The 19,518-nt window shown below is 38.7% G+C and overlaps 1 protein-coding gene across 1 annotated transcript in view; it reads right to left on the reverse strand.

The window, feature by feature from the left end:
• LOC131991193 (tyrosine-protein phosphatase non-receptor type 14-like) overlaps window positions 1–7,768 on the reverse strand; it is a 47,813-nt gene extending 40,045 nt beyond the window's left edge. Inside the window, exon 1 of the mRNA XM_059356526.1 lies at window positions 7,405–7,768. The gene's annotated coding sequence lies outside the window, so the exon portion shown is untranslated. The remainder of the gene's footprint in view (window positions 1–7,404) is intronic.
• Between the last annotated feature and the right edge of the window lie 11,750 nt (window positions 7,769–19,518).

Here is a 19,518-nt window from a genome sequence, read left to right on the forward strand (position 1 = left end):
AAAATAAGCAGTAGTTGCATCAATGCTCCAAATGTTAAAGGTTTTTCTTTCTTGCAGAGGCTTATTATTTACTTTAATGGCAGAAAATATGACATATCACATAGAGATTTACTGATCATTTTAAACTTTGGACTGATAAAACTAGACATTTCTGCCATTTTACAGACCAAAGGATGAACTGAGAAAACAATGGGCAGACTCATTTATAGGTTATTACCTGGTCTACCTCAGTCTGAAGTAAAAGGACGAAAAATGTCAAAAGAATTTTGATTGGTAACTCATCCCCTGTTATTATCGTAAACTGCATGCGGCGCCGTGCGGGAACAGGAAGCTTGACAGGTGTAACAACAGTGAGTAATGGGAGCGTGGTTTAACTAACAGTCAGTAGATGCCGTGTGTTAACAGCTGACAAAAGACGGATATAAAATCAGTTAAAAACAATGTTGACGTGGGTTTACCCCTCAGGGTGTGATGTTTTGCTACCAGTCATTTCTTTAATCACTCACTCAGGTGATGATTCAGCACACAGGGGCCACCTGATAATTAGAACCAAACCAAAACAAGCTGTGACAAGAACGGTTGCATTTTAGTTGCTCATCTGCAGGACAAACAGCAGAAATTCCCTTAAATTTTTTACTTAAATAGTAAAAAATTAGCACTACGGACAGATAAGTTGTAAAACAGTTCCCAACAATTCCCAGTTGTGCATAGTAACAGAGCTGCTGGTCCGGGTGCTCCATCTCTCTCGGGGCCGCCTGTCTGTCGCTTTGCTCCATTCATATCCACACAATAGCAGGAACAAAACAGCACTTTGTCGCCTACTGCTAAGACCATTAGACGCAGGCCGCCAAGAGCTGAGGACGCAAGTGTAGCGTGTGTAACTCAATCAATCTGATCTCTGTTGCTTGTCTCTGTCTGAAATACCAACACCACCCCCTTCCTCCTCCCCTCCTGTTACACATGAGCGCTGTAGCAAAACAAAGGGGTTAAGTGCTTCACAGCTCGTAACTGCTCTTCCTACAGCGGACTCTCTTTATAGTTTGGTCTACGAGCCTTAACCAGGCCTTGAAGACATAGTGGGAGTTCAAATCAAGTAGCATTCATAGGCTATGTGCACAGGACAATAGAAACAAATAATATTCCCATTTAGCTCTTTGATTTTTCAGGATTCTCCTGCTAATTTTGTGTGTGCAATAATGCCTCTAGTGTTCTTGTGAAGCATCAATTAGTTCAGGGGTGCATGAGCTAATGATTTTTAATCTGTAGATTATTTCTTGACTAAATCATTTTGTTGAAAAAAGTCAAAGAATTATTGAAAAAAAAGGCTTCCCTGGGCCCAGGCAGGTGTTTGTTTGCAGGAGTGGAGTAATTGATTTGTTGATCGACAGAAATATAATCACCAAATATTTTGATAGTCCATTACAATGTTAAAGTAAGTTTTCACGCAAAAATGGCAGAAAATGACATATCACATATAGATTTCATGCTTTTCTCTGTTTTTAAAAATATCAAACTGAATATATTTTGGTATTGGACTGATAAAACAAGTCAGAAAGAATGGGATGGACATTTTCCATTATTTTCTACCTAAGACCAAAAGATTAATCGAGAAAACAATTGGCATATTAATTTATCATAAAAATAATTGCACGTTGCAGCCCTATACATAAGTAAGAGATTAACAGCTAATTCTCACAGAGAATTAGCATGTTTGCTTGAGAAATTGCTTCAAGATAAATCACAGTTTATTAATCAATTAACTGACTAATACAGTGAAACCAGTTAGTCAGCAGACTCATATCTTTGCCTCCAGGAACTTTGCCTCTTGCTGTGTTGTCCTATCTGGTGACTAATCATCTGTTACTCCAAGCAGAGCTAAATCAAAAGAATTTGGAAATACTATTACATTCTTTGCTCCAAAACAGAAAGATTTGGTCTGATGTTTCCCCCCAAAAAAATCTCCTTAGAACTTTGATCCTCTTTGGCCCCAGTGGCTTACGGTGGAGGTAAGACGACCCCAGTCAGTAGTTAGATGTTTTGGGGAAATACGGCTCTGAAGTCTGCACACATTCCTGAATGAACTTTGCTGCCCAATTCGCTGGACAGCAAAACACAATGAGTGTTATCTTTTGCAATATGAAAAAAATCACATAAGTGAAAGAACATGCATGCAAAATACACAGCGATTGTTGTCCCAGCCTGCCTAAGGGACAGCAGGACACACCACCAGGACCCACTCTGTTATCTGACACTCTGGACATGTGTGCTTCTGTCTGAGCCAGAGGATTGTGTTTATATGTGTGTGTGTGTGTGTGTGTGTGTGCGTGTTTAGTCTCACCACTAAAATACAACACAGTAGACCTTGTCTTTACGTTTCCTCACCTTAAAGAAATGGAGTTAAATACACTTTCCACAATATACTGTATGCTTGCTTACATACACCCCTGCACACACACACACACACACACACACACACACACACACACACGTACTGTCTGTCACACACAAAACATCAGCAGCTGCAAACAGATGGTGGAGCCAGGCGGCCAGACAGTGTGTTTCTAACAAGCACATCTGCTTTTTCACTTTCCAGCTCTCTCTTTCTCTCTCTCTCTCTCTCTCTCTATCTCAGAGAAAAAGACACACACATACACACATTCTCTCCAGTACATGAGAGCACGGGGACGGTCACAAACACATAGTGCAAAGTGTTCGCACAGAGGTGACATCCAGACAGTGAAGGAGCCTTGTCTGTAGTTTGACACAGTCACACACACTTCCCTGCCTCCCCCTCTATCTCCATCACACACAAACAGTCTTCTGCACAGACCAGGGGTTCAACTCAGGGTGCAAATCATGCATGCCACACTCAAAGGTTTAAAGAGCTTAAAAGCATTTTAATCTTCTGTGAATACTTGATACTAGCAGCCAATGCAACAGTACATCCTATTTTAAAATGACGTGCATTTAGGCTTGTTCTGAAAACATCCACTGCAGACAATAACTCAGCCTGAAATCTTGATTCAAGGTGCACTATGGATACTACAAATTCCTTGTACCATCTTGTGCAACAAGATGTATCTGTCCACATTTCGGTATCTGAGTGTTGAGCAACATGCAACTCAAACATTTTTGCAATCTCACAAAGTCTGTGCCATGCTTCCACATATTTTGTGCAAGTGGCAACCTCCCGATAAATTAAGTCACTACAGAAGTGTGAAAAACTGCAGTTCCTCAAAATGGCCACTTGAGGCTGGCTGCAAAAAAACCCATAGACTGCCATGTTAAAATTTCTAACTTTACAGCAAAAATAAACAAGTTTACAGCCAGGTATAATAATTGGTTTTGATCTCTTTAGATAAATTCCCCGTTCATAACAGCTGTACAGGGAATTACTTTATATGCAATTCACTCGTTTAAATTTATTAAGGCTTAAAGTTATGCATATTTAAGGGCATGTGGGGGTGACCTCACAGTGGCTCACCTACACTGCCTATTTTGGATTAGCAAGGAGTCAGAAGGAGAAATCGGGCACTGCTAAGATTGCAAATGCTTAAATCAACCATATTGAGCTTCAGTTTGGCTGTTCAAAAATGTCACAGAGACTAGGTCCATGTTTTATACAGTCTATGGCTAGGAAAAACAATACAAAACTTCCAAATCCAAAAAGATGCTGCATTAAGAGTGAATAATACATTCACTTTTGATGCAGACTTTAACATATGCAGAACTGTACCACTTGCACTACATTAAAAGAGTAAATAATGGGATTTTCCGGCTCCACATTATTAATACTGAATGTCTGACAGCAACCTTAGTGTTCTAAAATCAAAGGAACTAAAGGAAAATAATAGAAATATGTGAACATACTGCAGCACTGTGCCGCAGTTGACGGTAATAGATAGGGAATGCCCAGTGTTTCAGGCTGGCATAGCCATCTAAACACTGTCACTAGAACATGATGGAGGGGGAGGATCAAAGAGGGACACAGCTTCACACTGGCCAGAGACTGAATTTTAAACCAACAATGACGTAGCACTGGCGACTCATCCTGTGGCAGTGAAATGTAAGGATTGATGACACGGAGGCAGGGAGAGTTTGGAGATATGATTGAGAGAAAAAGTGCAGAGTGTGGCTTTAGATAAGTGAGGATACAGAGATCAGGGCACAGAGGGAAGAAGAGGTGTGACACCGGTGTTTCTCAGGCTCTTATCATGTTGGTACAGTTGGTCAGGATGGGGGGGAGGCGGGGGAGACAGGGGAGGACAGCGAGGCTGATAGTGGTGACTCTCCACCTCAACAACAGAAACATGGGACCATCAACCATTGGCCACCACGTCTGCTCCAGCCAAACCACGGTGCTGTTCACATTTTCCATGCCCCCCTCCTCCTGGGAACCACATCACACTCACACAAACACACACATGCTCAATCACTAAAAAGCCACAGAGTGTTTTCTCACAGCTGAAGCCCTGGGCACCAACACGAGCAGGGACCTCAATAGCAGCAAGTTTACAGGCCTATGAAAGCAGCAACACTTTGGGTTTGCTACTGCTTACATCCGGCTGCATCTAACACACATAATGAGTGTGAGGAAAAGGAAAAGTCACACATTTTAAACTTGACATCAAATGGAAAATGCCTCTGCCTGATATTCTATTAGGAAAAACAAAATACACACACTTCCTCACAAAACGCTCTGAAAACCGTTTTGTAGTTCAGATCACAGGGAAAATCACATGTTTCTACGTTTTTGGGAGAGGGGTCTGACCAGCTATGGGGAGGCGGGGCAAGCAGTGATTGACAACTCGCCCGCAGCACCTGGTAGGTGCCTAAGGTGGAGTGTGGGAGAGTGGGACAGGTCGCAGCACGCTCTATGCTCTGTTGTTGTCTGCTGCTAGCGAGCACAGCACTTACACAACTCTGACGAAAGCATCTCTGCCAGTCTGAATACACTCACCAAACACATACTGATCACAGTATATAACCCCAGCTTGCACAATAATGTATTTTATACTGTTTCATATTATTAATGACTTTTCTCACCTTTTTTTCAAAATCATTGCTTTTCAAGAACTCAAATTTATGCAGTATTTATATGAATAGCTAGTTTTATAATCAAAACCGAGTGACACAAAAAAATATCTAATAAAATATAGTTAAAGTGGTATACAATGGCTAAAATTAAAATTGAAAAAACAATAAAATTACAATAACCTAAAATAATAATTTAAAACATGTATAAAAATAAAATAATTAGATATTAAAATAATAAAATTAACTATTAGAAATACACAGCAAGCTATTAATACACTTTAAAAGTGTGTTTTTAAGAGATTTAAAAGAAGGCAAAGATGTGGTGGGGCTGATCTCATTATAAGGAAAAACTTCATTTATTCATAAGGAATAAATGTATCAGGAATACTTACATTTAGGGCTGCAGCTAATGACAATAGTAATTAATCTGATGGTTATAAAATGTCATATAAAATGGTGAAAATTGCCCATCAACATTTCCTACAGCCGAATGTGACATCTTAAGGTTGCTAGTGCTGTCTGACAAACCTAAATATAACAAAATATGACAAAATATGACAAAACCTAAATATATTTACATATATATTTTGTTTCCAATCGCATAAGCATTACATCCTCAAATTTGAAAAGCTATAACCAACATTTTTAACACTTTTGCTTGATAAATGACTCTTAAAATTGCTAATTTTGGAAAATTGTTGTTGTTTAACTGCAGTCAAAAAAGTGATTAATGGAAAAATTATTTTAAGAGCTCCTGACATGCAAACCTACATGTTAAAAGGATATAATTAGGGGTTTTATATAAAATATAAGAGGTTGAATTTCCCCATTGTGGGATTAATAAAGTACTTTTCTTCTTCTTCTTCTTCTACTGTTTTGCAAAAGCTGCCTTGTTTCACTAATTAAAACAGCCTCACTATGCATGATCACAACCACTTGATATCGTTGTTTTTCCTCAAGAATTAATCAAAGATAAAGAGGTCTTAGGCTTTCCTCTGCAGAATAACAAAATAATCTAAAGTTGACTTTAAGGAATTCTGCTACGACAACAACAACAACAACAACTTCTCCTCTCTCCCTCTCTTCCTAAGCTACAGCGTGAGCACTTGACCAAAATTACAGGTATGTTGCCCCACATAGCAATCAAATGGCCTTTAGACTCAAATGACCACTGGCTACACAAACAATAGCCACTTTTCCTTTTTACATGCAGGCCCGCATTATGCAGTAAACACCTATTATAAGCTTACCATGCTGAACATAAACAAAACAGGCCTTTGGAACTTGAAGTTAACATTTCAGGAGCACCTTGGAAGGGGCAACAAATGGCACTTCCTCTGTGGAAGTAACCTGAAACATATATTAGATATTTAGGGTAAGCCTTCTCCCTTGGGTCTCAACTCTTTAACGAGCCACAAGGTGATGAGAAGCACGGATGAAGGCGGGACCTACAACTCTGACTTTTGGTCCTTTAACTCCTCCAGCAGTGTTTTAAAAGTGGTGTGTACTCCCAAGCCACTTGCTCTGGCACCATATAATTTACACAGCATGCCTTTGAGCTTATAAAGACAGCCAGATGTGTATCTGTACGTGTGTGTGTGTGTGTGTGTGTGCAGCATACGCCTCCTGAAGCTATGCTATATTTGCCTTTACAGAACTCTCCCCTTTTTTTACAGTAATGGTGCTAGTCCAAGGTGCATGTCCAAACACATCTTTTACATACTCTCACACAAACATGTATGCATGGAGCACACACAGGGTGTGATCAGGGGAAACAACATCATACTGTCATCATGAACAGACTCATTCAACCCATCATGTAAAGCTGTAATCACCTGCATGTACAGCTTGTGATTTTTAGAGTATGATCTAGATCACCCAGGTGTAAACTCCACCTTGCATGTGCCCATTTCTCCCCAAAGTGGATCCTAAGTTGGGTCCTGCAGAAGGCCTCCATAAAGTGCCTTTGAGTGCATTAATATACCTTCAGTATTACCTCTTTACCTTGATCTGATTGGAGGTGTTACTCTCCAAACTTTGTCCTACTTACCTACAGGTTCTCCAGTCTCCTCAAATCCAACAGCAGTCCACATCCCACTAGGAGGAGAGGAGGACTGGGGGCTCTGTCTGTATTTTAATGTATGTTTATCTGCTGGAGGACGGGGGTGGGGGCTTAGCATTAGAATATTTGGGATCCCCTGTCTTCCCTACGTGGCCCAGCCATTTGGCCTACATTTTAACACTTTGGTTTGCGACTTTGAGAAATAGTTTTTCCTTTACTTTAAGAATGTCTAGATGTTTTGGAAACAACTAACAGTATAATAAAACTCCTGGTGCAGATTTTTTTAGTGCAACAAGACAACTCACCCTCGGTCCTGTGCTACATGCCGTTTTCTGCTCCCCGCTGTAAAAACTCCTCTTTGCTCGACGGCGTTCAGCCTCAAAGCAGATACATAATCCTCATATTTCTTTTAAATAAGTTCCCATGGAAAAAAACTAACCCGCGAGACGGACTCGTGAATCATACGAGCGCAAATTTCAGAACAAAAAAAGTCGCAAACTCAGTCCTGTCGCTGCTCCAGCTCCCACGTTTCTTGCCCGTTTTTTTTTTTTGTTTTTTTTTTCTTTTTCCACGGAGCATTAAAAAGTCATAAAAAAGAGTCACAAAAAGTTCTCAAACTCGGCCGTGGATAACTACGACGTGGTCTTCTTCTCGCGCAGGGACTCTGTATGTTTATAGTAGTGGTCCCTCTAGTCCAATGGAGGCGTTCAGGAAAGGGGGAGAGAGGAGCATATGCTGCGTTCACAAACAGCAGGAAATATTGGAATATGGAGTATTAGTTTAAGGGGATATAAAAGAATGGTTCGAGAGCCTCACAAATGGTCGCTAGAGATATTCAAAGGCTCATGAGATGTTTAAAAGAATAGTAAGGCATAAAAAACACATTTCTCCTGCACCAAAGCATGAAATCGAATCGACAGACTTTTGTTTGCTCCCTTTTTCATCACTGGATGATTTTTGCTCATTGACTTTTCTGCATCACGACCTGATCAAGACATACTAATACTAATAATAATTTTATTTATATAGCATTTTTTAAGCTAGAGGCACAAAGTGCTTCCCATAAAAACATAAAAACACAATCATTAAGGGTATATTAAACAAAGACAGAGAGTTAAAAGAAAAAATAGGAAGCAATCTATCAAGAAATAATCTAATAAGATGTCAAAAGCCAAAAAGATGTCACAAGAAATTTCACGTGTGGGAATCATTTACTACCATAGGCCTACTCATTAACATGTTTGGAAACAGCCTAATTTGATTATTATTTTTCTTTCTTTTTTTTTTTTTGCTTTAAATGTAGCTTGGTTAATCATAAACTGTAAATCAGCAAACTTAACAGGCGCTAATATGTGAATTTAGTTTTCTTTGACAGAAGCAGGCTAACAGTTTGCCTTTGTTTCCAGTCCTTGTGCTAAGCTACGCTAACTGGCTCCGGGCTGTAACAAGTATAAGCTAAAAATTTTAACATACAGACATTTTTAAAGAGTGGTAAGAGTGAGTGAACTCTCTGCAACTTAAGTGAATAAGTGTGTTGTCCAACGTTTTGTCCAACATCAGAACAATATTACTCCATGCATTTGTGAATATAAAGTAACATCACTAAAAAGGACTTTTGAGAAATAACTTGTGTAAAATAACGAATGTATTTTAAACGTGTGAATAGTGTAACCGAGAGTGGAGCTCGGAGCTCGCAGCCGCGGTGAGGGCCGTGGAGGCAGCAGCGGGTCCAGATGCCTGCGGAGCGCCGTCCCCTCCGCTCTGACATCAGACCGGAGGAATCTGAGGAATGCCGGGCTCCTGGGAGAAGTCCTCCTCGTTTAATGGTTTTCCAGGGGCCACAGAGGTGACTAAACGTCGAACAAAGGAGGTCCCTTCACATGTTTATGTCCCCCCATTTTGCCTTTTGGCCGGGGATGAGTTACAGCCTTTGTGGGCCAATTTATTTGCATAACCTACATTTTTACAACATGTAGGCCTAAAGGCTTTGGGATGTATAGGGAAATCTGAACATTATTTAACTAATATATAGGATATTTTGATATATGAACTTATATATGAGCTTGTCCTGAGCAACACCTTATCGATTAATTAATTTATTGTTTATTGGAGGTGCTATATATATATATATATATATATATATATATATATATATATATATATATATATATATATACAATTAGTCCTTTTTCATTTATTTATTTGTATTATTATTTCTTTTTTATTGCCAATGACAGTTTTAAAAACGTAAATATTTTTACTCTATTAAATATCTTAGCCAGCCTTTAAAAACTCATTAAGTATATGCCTAATTTTGCCTAATTGTAGTATCACCTCAATTGGGTTTCCACAATACCGGAGACATCACCTCTGTGCCCTCAGTAGTGGCTTTATCCCTGTGACCGAAGAAGTACAAAATTATTTAATTATTTATCATGGCCATTTTTTATGTATTAGGCTGTCTCTTCTTAGTAGTTTGGGCGTTTTGGTGTAAGTCATCAAAGATTTTAGGTTTTTTTCTGTTTTTAAATGACTAATTTCCAATAAATAAAAGGTATGAGCACATCTCTGGTAAACACATAATTTAGTGTTGCTTTTCCATGATTCTTTGTGGAGAAAGTCAGCCCTAGTATGTATGGTTTTAAATACTTATGTTCATGATGCCAGATGCTTCTATTTTTATGTTACCCTAAACCATCTTCAATGAGTCAAAATGTTTCTAATTTTTTTTATGCTGATGCAATACACTGCCCCCCACTTGCTGCTGTGCTGTTATGAGCCCTGGTGAGCAGAGTCCATGGTGATCTCATTAGAACCTTTTCAAAGCAAACTATAAATACCATAGCAAGTGATTCATCCCTGCATCCTGCAAGGACTTCACAGAAACATCTAATGACACCACAGGAGGGGGGAATTACAGGAACTTGTACTCCAAGTTTATTAAAAAAGGTATCTAAGTGATTTTCTATTTGGGATGAGTGTGGGGTTCAATAAGAGAAAATCAAAAGGCTTTATATAAAACGTATTGTTGTCCCCTGAAGGTACTAGGTATAGCTCTTATATAGCTGGACAACAAATGTATTATTACACATAATCAACATAATATCTGTATGTTTATGTGTATATTTGCTTTATGATTTGTTTAAAGGATCAGGCATTCATTAAGTGAAAAAGAGGATTTCAACTATCAGCAGAATAAGAACAGCCCTGCCTTATTTGTGACAGCATAGCGGCCTCTTGTGGCCAAAATGCAAATTACAGCAGCAGCAAAAACCCTGAAAACACATCAGTGTGTCAACACATCACAATTATCATAAAGTGGCAGTTAAAACAAAGTTCCACAGAGAGAGAAGCTATATTTTAAAAACATATTGGCAAAAAAAAACATATATATATATAATATATCAATGTTTTGTCTAAAAGTCATTGTTGTACAAAAGACACAATCTAAGCAAGTATTTGTCCAGAGTTATACATTTCCCAAGCAGGTGATCAAGTGAAATGCTTGATCACCTTTATTTTAATACTATTTGATGATGCATGCAGTCCCTGCAAATAATAACTCCATGCAATCCACTGCATCCTCCACACAGCATCACTGAGACAGCCTGTGAATCTTAATGGATCCTGGAGGAGCTTCATAAAACACAAATGTGTAGCCTATCCTGGCAAGCATTTAACTGCAATAATTCTAAATCATCAGTATTAAGTCTCACATACACTGAAGGAAGCAGTCCCTCTGTTTAAAAGAAAATTCTAAGTGAAAGATACCAGAATTGGTCCCATTTCCTGCTCGGGGGTGTATTTGTCCCGATAATCAAAAGTTTTATCCTCAATACAATATTAATAATCCTTATTTATAGAGCTCTTTTCAACATCCACATTGCAAAGTGCTCCTCAAGCAGCAAGAAGTCTTAAAATCATCAGGATTTAAAGAAAGTCTTTCAGCAGCTGGGTCCTCCGGCTTTCTCCCACAGTCCAAAAACATGCAGCTTAGGTTTAATTAGGTTTAATTGCCCGTAGGAGTGAATGAAGGCATGGATGGTTGTCTCTATGTGTCTGCCCTGTGATATTTTGGCTGTCTCTCACCCAATGTCAGCTGGGATCAGCCCCACCCCCCCATGACCTGAGTTTGACTAATGAATGAATGAAAAGATAAAATAAAAGTTAAAAGGTTAAAAGTCATACAAAATCAGGGAAGTGTCTCAGATTAAAGTATGTTTTAAGACCTACAATTCTACAATTCTACAATGTCACTTAGCAGAGGCTTTTATCCAAAGAGACGTATAATCGAGAGTTAGTACAATATAAGCAAAGATGTAACCAAGAAACAACACAAGTTACAAGTGCTTTTAGGCAGTGAGAGCTGTCACTGCAACCTTTTTTTTCTATAGTTCTCATCTGTGTAGATCATTCTCAGTCTCTTCTGAAAGATTGATAAGGACTCAGCAGATCGGATGGAGTTTGGAAGTTTGTTCCACCACCGTGGCGGTGCAGAGGAGAAGAGTCTGGGTTGAGATCTCTGAGAAAAAAAGACCTCTGTGTGTCCTGTGGTGTGTCAGTAGTACTAAAATGAATGAATGAGATCTAGCAGGGAGAGCGATACATTCTGAGACAGACCACAGTTTAAACATGTGATTAACAATGTGAAATGGTTGCAGTTTGGTTAGGTTTAGGCACCAAATCTTCTTGGTTTGATTTAATAAAAGGTCATGATTTTGGGTTATAATTTGTTATAAGTAACACAGCATTGATACTTGTTTTCTCGTGGGACACAAACAGCCGTCATTGGGTGAAAGTCCTGTGATTGTTTGGTCTATCCATCCTCTCTGACCACCTCTGTGTGTGGACATCTGTGAACTTTAGAAAGACTCTTGTGATTCAAATGTATTCCAGGAGAAAATGTGTTTTCCTTGGAACATACTTGACAATGAGGCTTAATAATATTTTTTAGGAGCCCAGGCGGAACTGAAACGATGTGATCACGTCTCATGGTTCTTGTTAAAAAGCCTGGCAGACGAGTTCTGTACAGTCTGGAGTCGATCAATAGATTGTTGTTGAAGGCAAGAGACTGTGGCATTAATCCAGACATGATGAGATAAATGCGGGTTAATTTTTTTCACCTATTCTTCAATGAGACAACACTACTGCCTTTGTGCTTCAGTCCAAATGTTAAAAAATCTACAAATAAATAAAAAACAGTCCCGCACATCACATTATCTAAAGGACACTGCAGGCAGGGTTTGTCTCAACTATCAACTGACCAGCGGTTAAAGCATGAGATCCAACAGAAACAATATGTTTCTTATTTTCTATTTTTGGATTTTTTTTGGGAACAGGCAGAGGATTGTGCTTCCTGAGATATCCTGTGGGAGATGCTGTGGGAGTGTAAAACACTGCCGTTGTTGTTATGAGACCGCCAGTGCTTTTTACACCCGGTGTGCATTATGTTCTTCTTCACTGACATTAATGTGGGTTTGAGACACTAAATAGGACACAGGTGGTCCTTCCTTACGTATGTGTCTACAGTTATAGTGGGCAGCATCCTATAAAACAGGATTAAAAAGTTTTGGATGATTGACCGGATGCAGCAGCGAGGGCATAAAAGCAAAATATTTATTGTGTTTTATTTGCTTTCTTGGTTAGCTCATTGTTATTGCCAAAGTTATTGTCCACTCTATTATTTCTTGTAATATCAGTTATTGCACACAGTGGGAAGTCTCTGACTTTGTCTATCAATTTAACCCTGTCAGCACCAGTGGTCTGAAGCTTGTGAGACTCAAAGCAAGATAAATTTGACTTCCTGTCTTTTCTAACATGACACATGCCTTAAATGAAGAGGTGTGTAAATAAACCTGGCACGACTAAAACCAAACACACTCAATTTTCCTGCAAATTTTTTCGAAAAGCAGCCAGATGGTCACGATTTTAATTAAAAACAAGTATTTCTTACATACCACAATACCACACTTTGACACAGTGGCACGGTTCCTATTTCTGAATGATCAAACAGATACATTCACAAATTTATCTTTGTCATAAATTAAAGTTAGACAGGGAGTATTATGTAATAATGTTCTGGTCTTAAAGGATGAGGGATATCTCCATCCTGTTCTCTCAGCAGGACGTCATTTGGAGTAGGTATATTGTCTCTGCACGATTATATGAGCCACATAACTCACGTTTGGTCACATGTCTGTGGTCTTGATGTTTCAGACATGAATGGTTAGTTGAAAAAAAGTCGCATGACCGGGGTCTGGGAGAATACAAGTAAAGTAGAATAGTAAATAGTAAAATTGGTGGTATTGTCTTTAAAAATAGATTACTGGATGGGATTACTTTATTAACATAAGGTGGTTATGTCCTTAGTTTGGTTGGTTTGTTGGTTTGTTTGTCAGCAGGATTATGGAAAAACTACTGGCCTGATTTTCATGAAACATGATGGTAGGGTTTGTTTTCTGAGGAAGAACCCAAAATATTCAGGAGCAAATCAGAATCTTGTGAGTGAGAGTGGGGTCATTCTGCAAAACGAGTACTTTTACTTTTGATACTTTAAGTACATTTTGATGCTGATACTTTTGTACTTTTACTAAAGTAAGTTTTGAATGCAGGACTTTTACTTGTAGCGGAGTAATTTCACAGTGTGGTATTAGTACTTTTACTTAAGTAAGGAATCTGAATACTTCTTCCACCACTGCTAACAGGGGCTAAACCAGGAAAAGAACCCAGATGCATGCCTCAGGACAGTGGTGACAATTTACAAAGTCTTCATGTGTTCCACAATGTTGCCAATGACAAGGCAGAAGTAGTACAAATATGATAGGCTTTAAGACTGGAGGTCAAAATCAAAAGGAAACAGGCTGGAGCACCTATTGAAAACAGATGAGACAAACTGGCACAGACACGAGGGAAGACAAAGTCTAAACACACAGGGAATGCTGGGTAACTGGGAACAGGTGAAAACAATCACACAGGTGGGAAAATATATGAGGGAAGGAAATGATGGGACCTGAAATAAGAGACACTGTGAGCTACACAGTGCTGCTACAAGTAAAATGGGAAGCAGAAAAGACTGAAACTACAAAATGAAAGGCATGACCTTCATCAGATGTCACAAAAAATGCTTTAAAATTCATATTAGGCATGCAGTTTTTTGGCATGGAAATATAAGACCCAAACAAATGAGATCAGCAAGATGATTTATATATATTACACAAAGTAATACTAAGTATTTAAAACACATCACATTATTTGAGTATCACATTATTATCTATTCATCTGTTGTGCAATACTTAAGTAACCCTCCAGCTCTGCACATTTCAATCTCCAGAGCTGCACGTTGATACATCAGTACACCTATAAATGTGCCACATGCGTCACTAATAGCTGTGTTTTACAAGTGTGATTACACTTATTGGCATCTCTCGTCTGACGTCAGCAGTTTTGTTTGAAAGAAAATCTTAAAAGGCAGCTCTTAATGACGCACGAAATATCTTTATCCACTCTTCTCTTGCTTATTTCTTGATGAATAACCTAATGTTTTTCCCCAAAAAACCATCATGGGTCCTCAAAGCACCAGGATCACTATGTTGTTGGAGCATAGTTTAATTAATTCCAAATGTGTTAAGAATTTACACATTACAATGAGATTGTTAATGTCTCTGATCTTTTTTTTTATTCATTAGGGACCCCAAAAAGTTGTTGTTTTGCACTTTATGGCTCCTACTGGCCATAGCTGCAGCACAGTGAGACATAGAGTTTAATATTGTGTAACACATCAAAAGCCATGTGAGGAACATACAGTGAACTGCTGAAAGAATAGGTGCATTATAGGACAATGGGCCCCTGGACACAGACACAGAAAGGCCCCACCACCTCACTTACATAGGAGAAAGAAGCACAGACCTTATAGTTGTTTAGCCTCTTTTTCCCATTTTATAGATGCTGTAAGTCTTTGTTTCTTTTACGGCTATGTAGGGGAAATGTCTATACGTATCTCAATGAATATTAAGTTAAAAAATACAGAATTTGCCTGATTAGCTGAAACTTCTAGTATTACTCAAGGCCACTTCCAATCTGAATACATGGACAGAGACAGATAATCTGGTTTGGATAAACAGATACAGAGATAAATACGGATAATGACAGCCACCAAATTTATTGTTTACTCTTAGGAATAATTATGGCTCTATCATGAGGTAAGCCTGTGTAGTCTACAATGTCATTTAGCAGACGCTTTTAAAGGTTATAGGTTTAGTTAAAGTCATGAGGCTCCTGACTCTTTGGGCCCCTGGGCCTTTACCCAGTAGGCCCCTTAAGTAATCCTTCCATGAAACAAGTATCTAAAGAATTGGCTGAATGTTGTTTCAAACAATCAAAAGAGAGAAAGAAGGGTAACATTGTCATTTATGAATCATATTTAAATTTCCTGTCACACTAAGAAGTTGTGACACTGTTTTACCCCACAGACCAGACAGATAAGTAGATGTTATAAACTAGAAGTACATGTCTCCAACTCAGTATTTGTGATGAAGCAGCGTTCATCAGTTCCTCCTCACAGCTCTTCTCTGACGCTTGTGTTTGGGGATTTGGCAGTGTGAGAAAAAGTTCATCCTGGGACTCAAACACTCGTAGGCGTTTTGTTAAGCTTTGCTCATGCACACCCGTTTGTCCTCAGGTGCCTTAAAACATGACGAGTGTACTAGCTAAAGTCACGGCCACAGTAAATGGACACTTTTTAAACCTTACATCTCTCTTTTTGTTTCGTTCTTTCATGCACACCATGTTACCCACCCACAAAAAACTCACCTTTTCTAGAATTCTCTTCCAAGGTGATAACTTTAAAGTGGTTGGATAAAATGGAGCTTTTCAAACAATCTGACCTTTTTTTTAACCTTTTGCACCATCTAAAGGTACCCTCTCACTTTCCGTTCTTTAAACTTCAGCTTCTTCCGCCTACGATGTAAAGGAAAACATTTGCCAAAGGGACATTCCTCCTCACTTGGGCAATGTTTTTAAGTGACGTCAACCGGTTTATGACGCACAGTTGCATAACCTGACACTGGGTTATGATTGAATGCTCTGGATAATGCGTGAAAAGCTATAAATACCTTACATGAAGTCTTTAATTGGTTTATTAAAGGTCACAGGTACAGTAAGTTCATTCATTTTAAGCTTAGGTGGCCTATTATGGGACGATAAAATATGCTACTCTGCAGCTTTAGGGAGAAATAATTGGACTCTTCTCTCCACGGCTGAGCTGAGATGCAAATAATAGAGGGCTTCACAAACAGGATACGCCTGGCTGGCAAATGACTAAACAGCAAAATGGTGGGATGGTATTTTTATGATTCATTTATTATGTAAATACCAAAATGAGAAAAATGAGGCACATGCAACCAAAATAGATGTTTTTTTTAATGTATTCAAATCACCTAAGATATGACTTATCTGTTTTATGTTCTTTTGTCACATATATATTCTCCAGCTTCAGTGACTGCGTGCTGCTGTCAGAGGTTCTGTTTTTGACAGGAAGTTGTTTGCGCAATATGTTTTGGGTTCAGGAGGTTAAGCGTTGCCAGGCAATAGATATTTCTGATATGTTTACGGCCTTTGTGTGTTTTTGTTTGTTTGTTTGTTGGTGGGGTTTTTTCTTTTTGCATTTCAGTGTCATGCGTGGAAATTCTTGGTTGTGAATCACCCATCTGTGGTACTCAGAGAACTGTTCATATGGACTCTTCTTGTGAGCAGAGTAAACACAACCCTACTTAGAGGAACTACAGACTGGGCTTACCGAATTTATAAGGAAAACGCACATAAATCAACATTTATATAACAGTATTTTCAACTTCAGTTCAGAAGACAAGAAGACCAAACTAGATAAGTGCACTCAGTAGTTGCAGATCTCCACCAGGCATTAAGCCAGGCATTTCAAAGTTTAATTATCTAGGAAAAAAATAGTTAAAAATAGTTTTCATAACAATAAAAAACATTTTTTTTAAATCAATTTCATGTAAAACCATTGTAATTTATATGTAGGCCTAGGTATTTGCAATGTACATTAAAAAAAGTTTTAACATGCATTTTTTATGGAAAACGAGTGAATTATCCTCATTGAACCATGATCTGTGAAAGGTAAAGAACACCATTGCACTAAATATTGATTGAAATGGTTAGTTATGGAGTTATTAATGAAATATAAACAATTTTTATTAGGTTTTTTTAGTTTCTGATACTTTTGGATAATTAAACATGCCCCGGGTCAAATTGACCCATGAACATTATTGCTGAGAAACGAACATAACAGGAGGGTTAAAAATCTGATTTATCCAAACTACATTCAGAAAACAAGCATTTTAAAAGTTGTTTTCTTGTTGTCTTGCAGACAGACATGATAAAGCATGAACTCAGACTTTTTTTTTTGAACAGGGGAAATAGTAACAGAGAAGAATGAAGTCACATGTGGCTCTTGCCTTCACTCGTCTGTATAGAGAGCAAATCAAATTATGCACATTTGTTGGCCAACCCCGAAGTAGCATCGCCATGAGGTCTACTGAGAATTCACCTACAGGATTTTTGCATTGGATTTTGTATCACTGCAGAAAATAAGCTCTGTGGCAAACACATTTTTGATGCTTACTTGTTTTGTTCAGCAGGATAACCTTCACAAATGAACACCACTTTTATGATGTTTGAAGCGTTAATGCAGCCGACCGAAGTAAAAGGCTAACCTTATGCTATAGCTAACTACACCACGGTCCCATGAGCGGTTTAAACAAGTTAGCAAATCCGTAGCTTAATAGATTATTTATTTACCTTATCTACAATCTACAAAAATTTGCAAGAGCAAAAACAGGACTAGAGGCTGTAAGGCAGACTAGTAAAAAAAAAAACATATCATCAGATAATAAAATACAGAGCAATAAAAAAATGTAAGTAATTTGAACCCCATGGCGCAAAATGGATGTGAATGGTGTGAATTCATGCTTTGTCATGTCTGTCCAAAAGACAACAAGAAAACAACTTTAAATGCTTGTTTTCTGAATGTAGTTTGGATCATTTACATTTAGTCATTTAGCAGACGCTTTTATCCAAAGCAACTTACAGGAAAAAAAGGGGAACAATCAAGGTATAATGCAATAAGAGCCATTAGTGCAGCAATAAGTGCTAGTGACAATTTGTTAAGGGGTAGAATTGTCATGTTTTGCTAGGAGAGAAGATGCTCTCTGAAGAGCTGGGTCTTCAGGAGTTTTTTTAAAGGTAGTGAGGGACGCCCCTGCTCTGGTAGGAACTGGTAGTGCGTTCCACCAACGGGGGAAAAGAAATGCAAAGAGTTTGAATTGCCTTGGGCGAACAGGTGGCAGAGCCAGGCGCCGTTCATTGGAGGAGCACAACGGTCGTGAGGTAGCATATGCCTGCAGGGCGTCCAAGTAGCTGGGTGCAGTACCGGAGACAACTTTGTAGGGCAGCTTTAGAGATTTGAATTTGATGCAACTGTCAGCTGTGTTCTCAGGTTTGATCCAGGTCTCAGTGACAGCAAGGAGCTGAAGAGAAAAGTGGTTGATGTAAGCCGTAATATAATGACTTTTGTTTACTGCAGATTGGCAGTTCCACAGGCCCGTGGAGAAGGAAGTGACAGTGTGTGAGGACTGTTTTAGAGGCAGAAGGTTAGTTAGATTTCTGCACCTTTTGGCAAGACATTTTCTGTGTGGACCGGAGATAACAACAGGAATGGAGTGGCACATATTGTAAGACTGGTGAGGGAATAGGACTGGTTCCCTTGTCTTAGCCTCGTCCGTCTTACCCAAGGACGGCTGTCGCTTCATGTGATTGGAATTAAACGCGGCTGTTCTCGCATTCAGGCTGATTTTGACAACCGTAGACCGCCCTCTGCCAGAGCTGTGAATGGAAGCTGTGAAATTGCTCACACCTGGGGGTTGTAGCTAACCTTTGATGGCCACTTAATTGTTCACTTGCCCTCACAGAGAGGAATTCTGAGGATTCAGAATTCAGAAAGGAATGCCGATTTAGGCTCATCACAGAAAATTCAGAGAATTCAGATCGCCCCATCTGAAAAACTCTTACTGCCCAGTCAGTATATAGTTTTAGTGAATTTCTGTACATTTCACTTCTCTCAATGCAACCAGAGGACTTTTGTCGGATCAATCAGATTCTTAATGCCTGGTGGAGATCTCATTTGGTCATTTTTGTCTTGGTGTCTTCTGGACTGAAGTTGAAAATACTAAGTTATATTATTATTATTATTATTATTATTATTATTATTATTATTATTATTATTATTATTTCTCCCCAGTAATTTTAAAATTTTAACAGCAAATAGTATTATTCATTGCCAGCTCCAGTACCACTGCTCTTTATTTTGCTTTCTAAAGAAGTTGTGTTGAGGGTGAAGTGATAAA

The sequence above is a fragment of the Centropristis striata genome, chromosome 18 (assembly GCF_030273125.1).
Source record: "Centropristis striata isolate RG_2023a ecotype Rhode Island chromosome 18, C.striata_1.0, whole genome shotgun sequence".
NCBI lineage: Eukaryota > Metazoa > Chordata > Actinopteri > Perciformes > Serranidae > Centropristis > Centropristis striata.